Consider the following 12,578-nt stretch of genomic DNA (forward strand, 5'->3'; position numbering starts at 1 on the left):
GGACTTTCCAGCAAACGCCATCTGCCTATAGCTACCTGCTAGGTCATAATTGTTACATTGTTCAATAATTATAGGATATTCTAGAACTTTCTACAGCCTGCTAGCACAGGTGAATTTCGAATAATGAATGTTTCATATGCTTGCATTTCACGAGAGACTGCCTAAAGCTGGGTAAACGAAAAAAAATGAGATCTTAATGTACGTAATATCGATGGTTCTCCACACAAATCGAGAGCACGAATAAATGAGACGGCTTGAATTCGAAGTCGTAATTTGGCTCGACGGTTGCCAGGACAGGGTTTTATAATTTCATTGATCATTTGTCAGTGTCTATCTTTAACTATGATGATTATGCATGTATTTTGCTCTTATATAAGCGACGCAACAATTCCCTGCAACAAGTCGTTTCAAGCAAATGAGAAGATGACGTCTTCATACATGCATGTAGTTCCAACAATGTTTATAAAATGAAAATATAAACAATGCTATTTCTCTACTAGAAAGTCATCTATTTTCACCACGTATATACATTGAAAAGACCGGTTTCATTCGAAACAACTTCTTTCTTATGAAAGAGGAAATTTTATGTAAATTATCAATTCCGTATATAAACTGCCCCACACAGCTAGCCTGTGGAATTAGGTCATGCAGAAATGCTTGCGGTAACCACGAGATATCGCTGTTTTGGTCGGTCTGTGTTTGATTTCTTTCTTGGAATGAGGTGTAAAACAAAATGGGAAGCTTAATCCTTCAAGTACAAACTATACCAATATTGAGTAGTTTCCTTGTCTGATGTGATGTTATACACTTCTCGGTTCCCTGGTTACAGTTGAAAATTTTTCGACCTTCGCTGCCCTTCAGACGCACTCGAGCTTTCGTTTTTCACCGGATAACTTCCATTTACTCGTGTTTTCGCTCGTCTCCCGAATGGCGAAAGTATTCTTCGAGTTTTGAAATGGACAAGTGAGATTGTTGTACGCTCCATGATAGCTTGTTTCACATCCTTAAAAAATCGTTCTCGTTTAATTCCGACCGGCTCGTGCCATATGGAGGAGGCAGACACGCCTTCGGGAAATTCTTGTTATGTATGGGTTTATTTCTGTCCCTTGGTAACCAAAACCATGAATTAAAATGGCCTGAATCGTGTAGTAATATGTGTCCGCTAGATTTGAGGATATTCCCAGAACGTCAAACCCAAATTCGCCATCTCAATAATAGTTGCTTTGTTTTGTGATAACGGAATATGTGATGTGTTCGTCAAAGTTATATTTTATCATTTACTTTCGCTTTATTCAAACTCTATTCAGCCTTTCTCTGCACCTGCCATGCATTTATCCTATCAATTGGACTTTAATTTACTTTATCTACATAATTTAGTTTGTATTGACAAATTGTTTTAGAAAAACTACGTGCATTTTACATGTAACGCCGGCTGCAAGGAATTTGGTCGTCACGTTTTAGAAATGTGATCGAGTGCTTTCAGAGGGAATGTAGACTATATAGTTCATGAAAAAGTTGATGTAGTGCTGTTGAAATGAATGTTTTGAGTGGGATTCGCGTCCTTTTCAACAACTGGAGATCTCAAAGCTTGACCTTACGTGTCATCAAACACTTAAACTCCGTGGGCACGCATAAAAAAGATGCAAAATATTGCTTCATACTTCATCATAATTACGTTGGCAAGATGCGACGTCTTTATTTGGGGCAAATTAGGTTTACCCATATCCCGTCTAAAAGTGCAAAATTTAGTTTATGAAAGTTTTTAGAATCCACATGAGAATCACATGAGAATTTAGCAAAGAGTTCTCGAATTTTCATTCCATGATGACGAAGTTAAGCCAATTCTGCATGAGGAATGTTTTCAAATGAAGTGTGTTCATTGCTTCATCAGTTGTGCGTGTGCGAGGGATTATCTCGAAATTATCGGGAAGGCCATCTTCAACGTAGTAAAAAAAATTATCATCTTGTAATTTTTTTGTTTTACGTAATATTTCAAGTTCCCTTTTTTCCTGAATGGTTGAAACTTTACATTTTCGTCAGGACACTATAATGCGTGAGTGCGTGCTTTCTTGCATCCATTCATCAAAAAAATGTAACGTTCACATTATCTATAGCATGACGCGAGAAATTATCGTATTAACGGATGTTCTTTAAGTGCTCCCTTAGCATCGCTGTATCATGCTTTTAAGCATGAAGTTCACGCATAGTTTTTAAAACTGACACTGAGAGCAAACGTCCTTGCCGCCAATTAAACGCCAACTCGAAATTATATGTCGCAATATTTTCGTTGTATGAACAAGACTATGACATACAAAAACACACTACAACTTGTAGGTTTTGTATATTCCGACAATAATCCGTCTCGGGCGGCAGTGTTGTAATATCATTATGCCGGACAATATCATGCACAAGTCTCTGTCGAGCAGAGAAAAACAAAACATGCAAAAGCCTCTAGGCTCTAGCTGTCTTTGATGTCTATAGTACCGAGTGAAAAGTTTCTGATCTGATAACTGTAATATATGGGATTTTAATATATACTCATAATAAATCAATCTAAGATTGACCTAATCCATATTATTCGACATTCAAAACCTGGTGTTCCGAATCGTTTTAATTTTTTTTTTCGTCAAATCTGTCGGCGGTGTCGCGGCATGAATGAGCGCATGCTTTGCAAAGGAGGTGGAAATTTTCCTTATACTACCTAGTACCTTCTCCTTCAAATCTCATGACTGACAGCAAAGGCAATATCATAATTTATTGTATATTATACACCTTATTATTTATTATTGTAGACCTGCATGTTTAACGATAGTGATTTTCGACTAATCCAGCGACAGTTAAGCACTGAAGGCAACGTATTGTTGTAAGATGCTAAAGTTAAAATGGACCACCACGTATACGGTTAAGCTAAATATCTATTTAATACACATTTCTGACATGAGATGAGAGGACGACAGTTTACCTGAGCATATAAACAAATTTATTATCTTTTTATCATGATAAGATATTTATGTTTCAGCTAGCTATAGTTCAGACACAAACAACAGCACTTTTGTATAGTTTTTCTCTACGCTAGGCAACCAAATTTGACTGAAATTCCTTTCAGGTATAGTTAAGATTAAAACCACAATGGTCTATTCTAGAATACTACCAATGCAGGACCGCTTATGATTTCATATCTTTCTCAGGCAGTTCAGATACACTATAGGCCACTATATGATATTGCAAAAAACCAACTATGCTTTTTCACAACTATGTTTGAAAATGGGGATATGATTTTTACATGTGCATGACTATAGAAAATACAAATGAGATTGATTTGTCATTGCAACATACAATGTTTACACCTCCGTCCACTTGCATGCCATTTTCAAACAGGAAGTTTTTGAGGGGGGAAATGGAAAGATAATTTTTGTAATGTTGATCGGAAGCTCTTCTTGCCAAACCACAGGCAAGTTTTGGCAACTTTACTTACGAAACCTCTTGCATGAATGTTGGTTCAAAATATGCTATAGCAAGGGCATATGGTAACTTGGTAACTTACATTTAGTGTTCCGTTAGAAAGACACATTAAGCTATGATAATTTGGCAGCCATATGCATTTTAAAGCCGCTTCAAGTATCAAGACTTTAGGCTCTTTTACTGACAAAGACTTCTTTTCGATCATATGCACAAGTAATGGATTGGATACTAAACTTCATTTCATTAGCACGAATAAAAAAAAATCCTTCGTTGATTTGAGTAGCAACCTGTTAGGAAGCCTCTGGTAGGGGGTAAATTAAAACACTAAGAAAAATATTGCAGAGCTGCCAGAGCAGTAAGGGATATTGAGTTATTATAAAGCAGCTAAGAAGACTAGTGTAGAAAACGATGGAAAAGCAATCCTTCAAATAAAGCAATGTTTATAAGCAAGCCTTATCAGATAAAGCTTTATCATTTAAGTCTGAACTAACGTCCGGTGGGGTCAAGTGCTACAAGAGCAGCGAAGGAAAGCGAAGATATGTATGTTTTGTTTATAGCCGCCTTGTAAATTAATTCCCGAGTTAAAATTTCTTTTGGGCGTCAACGCCAGCAAGCATTTCCACAGCCAGGTCACGAAATAAAATTGCGCTAATGCAGACACAATTCTTTCAGCGTTTGAAGAAAGGATTTCAATTATATGGAGGGATTTAACTGATAAATGAGCTTTTCCAGTCGATGTTGGGTTAGTGTCTGAAGGTTTGAACTTTTGATGATTGAATAAAAAGCAATGCCAATGGACCGGCTGATTATATAATTGAGATCGTTCATCATTCGTAGTGTTTTAGACACGAATCAGCCTTGTTTATGTCGAAACCAGAATCGTAATATATGAGTTACAATCATTTTTCCCGCCAGGCGAATTTGTTTATAGCTACAGCAAAAACGTTGGACGACTTTTTGATTAAAATGAGGAGTTGGCCTTGTCATCCTTTGCGGTACATATTTTCTGAGTGTAAGACAGACTTATAAGAACATCTCACGCGAGGGCCCATATATCACTTGAGGGTATGTGTCACCTAGACTAGCCAACCGTAGCTGACGTGTTGTGAAGCATTTGACACGTCTAGTGTGAGTGTTTTTTATGAATAATGTATATTCAATTTGATTTAACTGCAGGCATTTTCGTAAAATTTGCTACAACTAGCTTATTCAAATAAAGAATGAACGCTTTCTCAGTTCCATATCAAGGTTGGTGTTGACTTCCGTTCTTCCTGTCTGAAAATTCCCCTTTTTTGTCTAAAAGATTCATCATTTAGAACAGCGAGCACTTAAGTCTTCAGACAGATTTTAACTCATTTGATATATGGGCTCTGGGAATGTGTGCTGATTTGAGATATTACAGATAACTCCATGCATCCTTGCTAAAATCCCCCATCTCGAGGTCCAATAATTCAGTACCCATAGTATGATGATTGTAAGGGGAAAATATTCTATGATTCAGTGTTTCTAAACTTGCTGCTGGTCGCATATTGCCTTTTGAAAACCTCCTACTGAGGATTATATGTATATCTCATAGATTCACGTGTCAATACAGGAAGAATTAGCTTTATCTAAGCTAACTTTACTTACACTTGATAACTCTGTCAGCTTCAAACTCTCCTTAGTTGAGGGTCAAGATAGTAAATGTAATTTCTTGTCGAACCAGTGCCACTACAGGAGGAAACTATTACTAACTATTAGTAACAGAATATCTCCGAGAATAACTCCATCAGTTCTAAACTGTTCTTCCTGAAATCCAGTAAGGATCATCTCTTATTGATCCATTGTTAATACAGGACGAAACCTAAACTAAACTAGCTTTATTTATACTGGATAGCTCTATCATTTCTAAACTGTTCTTCCTAGAGATCCAGTAAAGATCATCTCTTATTGATCCAGTGTTACTACAGGAGGAAACCTAAACTAAAATAACTTTATTTATACTGCTTTACTGATCAGTTCTAAACTTGTTCTTCCTGTACTAGTTAGTGCCTTAACTTTATCTATTATTTCTGGATAGTTCGTTCAGGTTCAAACTACCGAGTCAATCAAGAGAGTAGCGATCCAATATGGCCAAACCCCTTATTTGCCTCGTTGTACTACAGTTGAACACCAAAATTTGAATGAACAACCCTATCAATATAATGTTTTGACGCTTCTCACGTCTCTTGGACACACGGTCTTAACTTCAGGCGTTTAATAAAGTTGAGCTATTTTGTATAATAAACACAATAAGCACTTTGCCACTTAAGATTTCGGATCACACTCATTCATACCCAAAATCGTGGCTGCTGCAAGAAACGACACATATATCTTTTTGCAATCTAATTTTACTAAATTTGGGTAGTGGCAGCAATTTACGCGTCTAAAACCGCCATAATTATGTCGTTATAGTAACAAATTGCAAGGAAGCCCAGAAACCTTTATCAATCCCACCGCATAGGATGTTGCACCCTCAGACGTCTTTGTGTAAACTCCCTGAAACGTACAGCCGGCTTTTTGCTATTATGATGTAGATTAAGACAAGTCCGACTCTCACACAGAGCTTGCAACTTCAGCAGTGTCAAGCAATAATGATACTTTTCCCGCCTGTGACGCTTAAATTCAATAATATCTATCCTTTTGTGGCAATTGAGAGTCAGACGGTATTATTTCATGGCGGGCCTTCATTATTCAGTTTGTGTCTGCGATTATATGTATTTTCGCCCACTGAGATTCAATGTAAGGTTAAGCTTAAAAAGCTAGCAAACTGTGTTCTATATCTTCGAGCAATCGATCATAATAACTCGTCGCATTTTCTTCCCCATTGAACGTGACGTTAGGAAAAAATTACCCCTTCTTCCAACGCGAGTGCACTTATAGTTGTTCACAAGTGCAATCCATTAATGACGCTATGGGAAGCCTCACTTTGTTTAAGTTAAACAATGTTCACGTAGAGTTCGAAATAACAGGGTTATTTGCTTTATTATCCCTCGTTACGAATTGAAATTACTGTCTGATATGCAAAGCATATATCCTTCGACTAATCGACTCAAGCTGTGCGATTCTGGCATCAAACTTTATGGGCTGATCGTTTGCGAGATGTTCTAGTTAAATCACTATGGTTATATATCTTGAAGATAGTATATGCATAGTCATAGAACATACATAATTATACTATTGTATGGGATCGTGCTGAATGTGTAGCTTGTCCAGTAAATATATATGTATATAGATCTACGATATTTTGATAGAATATTCTAGAGGTTCAAAGGGTCTTTGAAGACCCTTTGAACCTCTAGAATTTACCTGCATCGAGTGAAGTGCCAAAAATCATAATCGAGTTACCCTTTTGTCTTTTGATAGTATAGTCGGCATGTATTCAGAGAAGAATATGAAACGAAATTTCTCGCCCATCAAGGGTCTGTTCACAATATTCAATTTTGTCGAACCATTTAACTTCTGGGGCCATGCAGTTGTATAAAAGACTAGTTAACTTTTAACTGTAGTCAAGGACAGAAACGGCCAATCAGAGATGTGTATTTCTGAGTTAACTAGGATTTAACTATTCAAAATGTTGTTACAGAGTTTTATACAGTCAGCCCCTGAAGGATGCTTTATAGTCCGTTGACTTTCAATGTATGTGAGCACCAAATCCATGAAAGCCAATGCAGTATTGCTTTATCGAAAACAGACTACATTTCATACTTTAGAAGTGAATTGGTTGCAACTAGATCGTGGCGTATGAACCTTAAAAAGTCGCTTAAACCTTACTGAAAAGCACATATAGAATAAGAACATATATTCGTGGTTATTTGATCAAGCTTTCAATATTACAAGTGAAGGTCAAGTCTTCTTCGCCAATTTGGCATGTTCAATTTTCCCTCGTTATATTTTTATCATTAGTCAGGTCAGGATATCTCGTTCCGTATTCGCTAATCATTACTTCTGTATATTTATATGCTGCAAAACATTGTTCAGGTGATGACAAGAACATGATCTATTTTTATATAATGTGATTTCTTTCTTTACTTGGCTGTCGTTCAAAAACAACTTGAGAACATGTTTGTTAGTGGTTTTTGGCCCCAGCTCACATATTACATCCATGTATATGACGCGGAAAAAACAATAGTTTTCAAGAGTACCTAATCTTATCATCTAATCTCTTCCACCCTTGGGCTCCAAGTGTTTCATGTTCGGGCATGCTTTTTGTTTACAAAATTAGTTTGAAATAAATAACAATTCAATAAGTTCCGCACGTTGAGAGTCATGATCTGATGATCTCATCGAATGAAGCTGCGGTATACATGTGCAATAACAATGGACCGATAGAACGTGATCCTTACCAGACCTCTAAGAAGAACGATTTACTGTTAGCTGTTAGAATTATCTATATGAAAAACAGTTACGACTCATATAGAAGTATTCAGTTTGAATAAAGTTAGGTTTTCTCCTGTAGTAACACTGGATCAATAATGATGGAGCTATCCAGTATAAATAATGTTAGTTTATAGTTTAGGTTTCCTCCTGTAGTAACACTGGATCAATAAGAGATGATTTTTACAGGACCTCTAGGAAGAACAGTTTAGAACTGATAGAGTTATCCAGTATAAATAAAGTTAGTTTAGTTTATAGGTTTTCTACTGTGCATAGAAACAACACTGGTTTAGAGATGATCTAGAAAATTTTGATTTAGAAATAATGGAGCAATCCAAATAAAAAACAGTTAGTGTAGCACCTCAGGAGAAGTCTTCTCATGGGAAGAAACCCCAAGTAAACTAATTTCTTTCAAACAGGATAGATCAATTGATTTTAAACTGTTCTATACTTCCTATAGAGGTCCAGCAAAGACCACAACCTTTGTATGATCTCGTAATTCAGGAGAAGTACCATGACAAAATCTATCACTAATCCTACGCAAATAACTCGATGATTTACGGTGTAAACTCTATCCTCTAATGCATATCAGTCTTCATTTCCACCCACTTTCTGCATCGACAAAAGAACAATACCATTCTGACAGTAATCCGAGTGAAATTCTATTAAAGATCTAATATTCAAGTTCATTGTTGACGTGCTACTTCTCAGTACTAATTGTAAGAAATCCTCTACTCGTTATTTGGTAATTGACCAACGGATACGACTGTCATCGTATTTTCAATGCTCGAATTGAGACACTTCTGTCCTAAGCTGGCGAAGAAGGGATTTGCGTGATTATCATTGCTCAAAAAAAAGCTATGTCTATTTTTGTTCGTATATAACATTTCACTTACTGGGCCAACAATTCCAGGCAGTTATTTTCTGTCAAGCGATTGATAAATATAATTTTGATAACTTTAGTTTGCCTTTTAAGAGTTATAATGTTTGATACTGAACAAGTGTGGGTCTACAGAAGTAGTTTTTGCGAGTAAAGCTTTCACTATTATCCAATATTTCACTATTATGTCAATCCAATATTTCACAGCAATTATAAAACGAGTAACTTTATTTACGGATGATCACGATGGATTTTCAGTTTGAGGGCTTTCTGACATGAAGGGCAGACAAGGTTTGTCTGGTCAATTGTCCAACAGGATGCCCCAACTACGTTAATTATAGAGTAATTTGAGGAAGATTTTTCTCGTGTGTAGCAATTATGATTTTCCACGCAGTTTCCAAACACGTTCGCTTATTTTTGGCTACATTCTAGAATATCACTAAATGAATAAAGGTCCGCTTTTATATCTCGGCTGAAATTATCGCAGTATGGATCACTTTTTTATCGGATTCCTCAGTGACATTTAGTTATATAAACTATCTTTCATATTCGTCAAGTATACGATAGTAATTTGCATTTCAATATTTAGAATCTGTTTTTTTTCGAAGGCCATAGAAGGGCATTCTTTGTCGGCCAAATGTTACTAAAACGGAAAGCATAATGTAAACATTACGATTTAATTATGGGGCTATCATTCCTTTTTCCCTCCTTAAATGATTGTAAAACTAAAGTAGTTTCGATACCAAAATATTTAATCGTGAACTTTATGCATCGCGCCAAGAATGATGATCTTCAACTGAACAGGCATGTTTCTGATTGCCTGTTGTCGGCGAGATTTCTATACTCGGTCTGGGTGTCATGTCGGCTGAATATATGCACTAGAATAGCTGCTTTGTGCGTTAAGGGTTTTTAAGCTTACTGCTTGAAAAACACAGACCTATAATTGAATTGGCTGGGGGTAATGAAATAGAGTACATAAAGTCCATATCTAGTGACAGTTATCAAGAGTCAGCCATAACTATACTTACGTTAATCGGGTTGTTTAAGATTACTAGAAAGTAAAAACTTTCATACTGCTGGCAATCTTCCTGAATTGCCCTTAGCAAGTTAAAAGAGGGCTTTATGGTAAAGCCGAAGATGGTAATTGTATTTATTCTGGATATCTAAAGGCTCTCATGTGACTTAAGCATGCACTATTTCATGTCGTCGTGATAAACATTCAGCCAAAAACGTTTGATTGAAATTCAGAGAATGGTTCTATACTTAACTGCGAATCCCCCGAGGGCCGAGGTAATATAACTTGCAAATAACCGCTGTGGTTGTCAGTAGACTATCACGGAGAAATTTTTACTAGTAAATTCGCCCTTGGAGGTCCCTTTTTCGCGGCGTGAAACACTTGTGACGAATGATACAAAAGCCAATATCGAAACTGCGTATATTGTGAGGTTACACGTTCTTGTTCAGGCCTGCATCGTATATTATATCGCATTTGTGAAAGCAGCTTGAGAATCATCGAATTTTGGTCTATCGCCTTTCCCTTTCGAATTGGCGACCGTGTGAAAAACAGCATTTGTCAGTTTGTTGATCAATTGGAAGGTCGTTTCCAAGGCAAACGTTTAATCTGTTCTGAACGTAATCAGCTAAAGTCTCTGGCTGTTTACGAAAGGTTATTAAAGCGTGACTTATTCAACTTGAATGCATGAATTCACCACGATTTCGTATAGACTCAAATTAATCTTAAGTTCCTGTCAATATCTAACTATACTAGAGCGTTCAAACCAACATCTTGTTTGTTCAAAGGCTGTTATAGGATAAGGCAACTTTTTTATCTCAACTTAGTGGGGTTTTTATCGCTTGTGTTTGTTTATCGATCGTACGTTGAAGGTTCAACAACTGTACCGTTTCAAAAACAGTTTAAACGCGACTCTTTTGATCTTACATGCCCCTTATATGGTTCGCTGTTATCAGTGCCCTGGCCGTCCACACTTGCACGTGTTATGCACGTGTGCTGTAAACAATGAATCGATGAACGGATCTATTGCCAAGGGTAATATTATCATGTCTGTATGTATTCGATTATAATGGATATTTGCTTGGTGCATATTGGAATGAAAGCCTTGTATATCTCTTCACCTTCTTGCATGAGTAATCTTTATATTATAATTATTTCTCTCCGTCCATTCTGAAGCTAAATTCAGCCCTATAGTCTTCTAGACAAATTACTAGTACTAGACTAACTTATAGAGGACAGATTAAATCATTTATTTGCCTTTGTAACAAAATATTGAATACAATCATCGACTATGCAATATTCCGCTGATGGAAAATATTAGATAATGAAAAACGTAATTTTCCTGAATGAAAAGGAAACGTGTCGTATGGGATGATCATTTTCAAAATGGTTTATCAAAAACTGTCATCACCGCGTCAATCCGTCACGCGGAGTTTTGCTACAAAAATAAATTACAAAACGATAGAAATCTCGGAAATGGAGTAATACTATATGAGCATACATGGATACGGTGTAGAAGCGTATGGAAGTCTCATGATCTATTGATACGCGGAAACCGCTTTAAACTGCTTTCGGATATAACCTGTCATATATAATTGCAAGGTGCCAGAAACCATTAAGGAAGGTTACCACTGGGTATTATGTAAACAATTAAGGTGATTCCCCGTGTATCCTACGCTATTTCCTTAAAAGGTTGCATTTTTGCAATCGACATTCTGTTCGCTTTGTTTTCGTTCGAGTTTATTAATTAATTGCCCACACAACTGAGACAAGCATGGCTAGCACATGACCATGCACATAATGCCTTATTAGTTATTATTGTAAGTCGACATTCATCCTGGGTCCTGTGCCAAAAACGCTTGTTAGTACAACACCAAATAGTGCGACATCCGGGGTTGGTTTAATAACATTTCATATACACATGATTTCTAATGTTCTAGATTCACGCTCGTTATAATTAACGACATGGGTTTGTCCACGAGAATTATGTTTTAGGTGTAACCATATGGGTGTTTGTGCAAATATGTATGTAGGAAGTTCATAAAGATTCTATTCCGATGACGAATATCGCAATGCCAATGAAAAGAAATCATGATTGTTAACTCATATTTAAAGTTCGTTCTTATACATATATTTACCACACGAGATGATGAGACAAACCTATAGGCTATAATACCTTTAGTAGCTAAATTCACTGCTTTTATATGTTAGAAAAGTTTTAGAAGATTATAACTAAACTATAAAGATTGATGCATTCGTGTCCAATGAATTGTTACGCCTTTTCTAGCTGTAAATATTTATTTTCGCACGCTATCACTGTCAGTCAGCAGGTTTCCAATTAAACTGGTCAATTCTTTATCGTGTTAGTTTTGTGGAATAATACATGACCTTTTAATATCCATTATCGTCGTTTAAAACTCGCATAAATGAGATAATAAATAAGCGAATTGTGATGTTTGAAGATCTATGATGATATATATAAGGGTGAAAACGCATATATGGTTTGTTCAATGACTTATCATTGACATCTTTTGTGCTGCATTATTATGGTTATCAACTTTTGCCGTGTTATCGAAAGGTTAACAAGCTGAAACAACGCTGTTGATAATCGTGTTGTATACGATATGCATCCAGCGATCTGATAACATTGTTCATTCCCTGTTTTCATCAGTGAAAAGCAACTTGAGAATTTGAACTCGCGTTTCATATCATCGAGTAATCCGATCGCACTTATCACTTACGGAAATATACGACAGAATACGAAATCATGTAAAAATGTTATCATAAGCTAATAAGGTGTATATTGCTATTTGCTATATGAATAAAATG

Source organism: Dendronephthya gigantea, unplaced genomic scaffold (assembly GCF_004324835.1).
Source record: "Dendronephthya gigantea isolate DGI-Jeju-01 unplaced genomic scaffold, DenGig_1.0 000162F, whole genome shotgun sequence".
NCBI classification, from domain to species: domain Eukaryota; kingdom Metazoa; phylum Cnidaria; class Anthozoa; order Malacalcyonacea; family Nephtheidae; genus Dendronephthya; species Dendronephthya gigantea.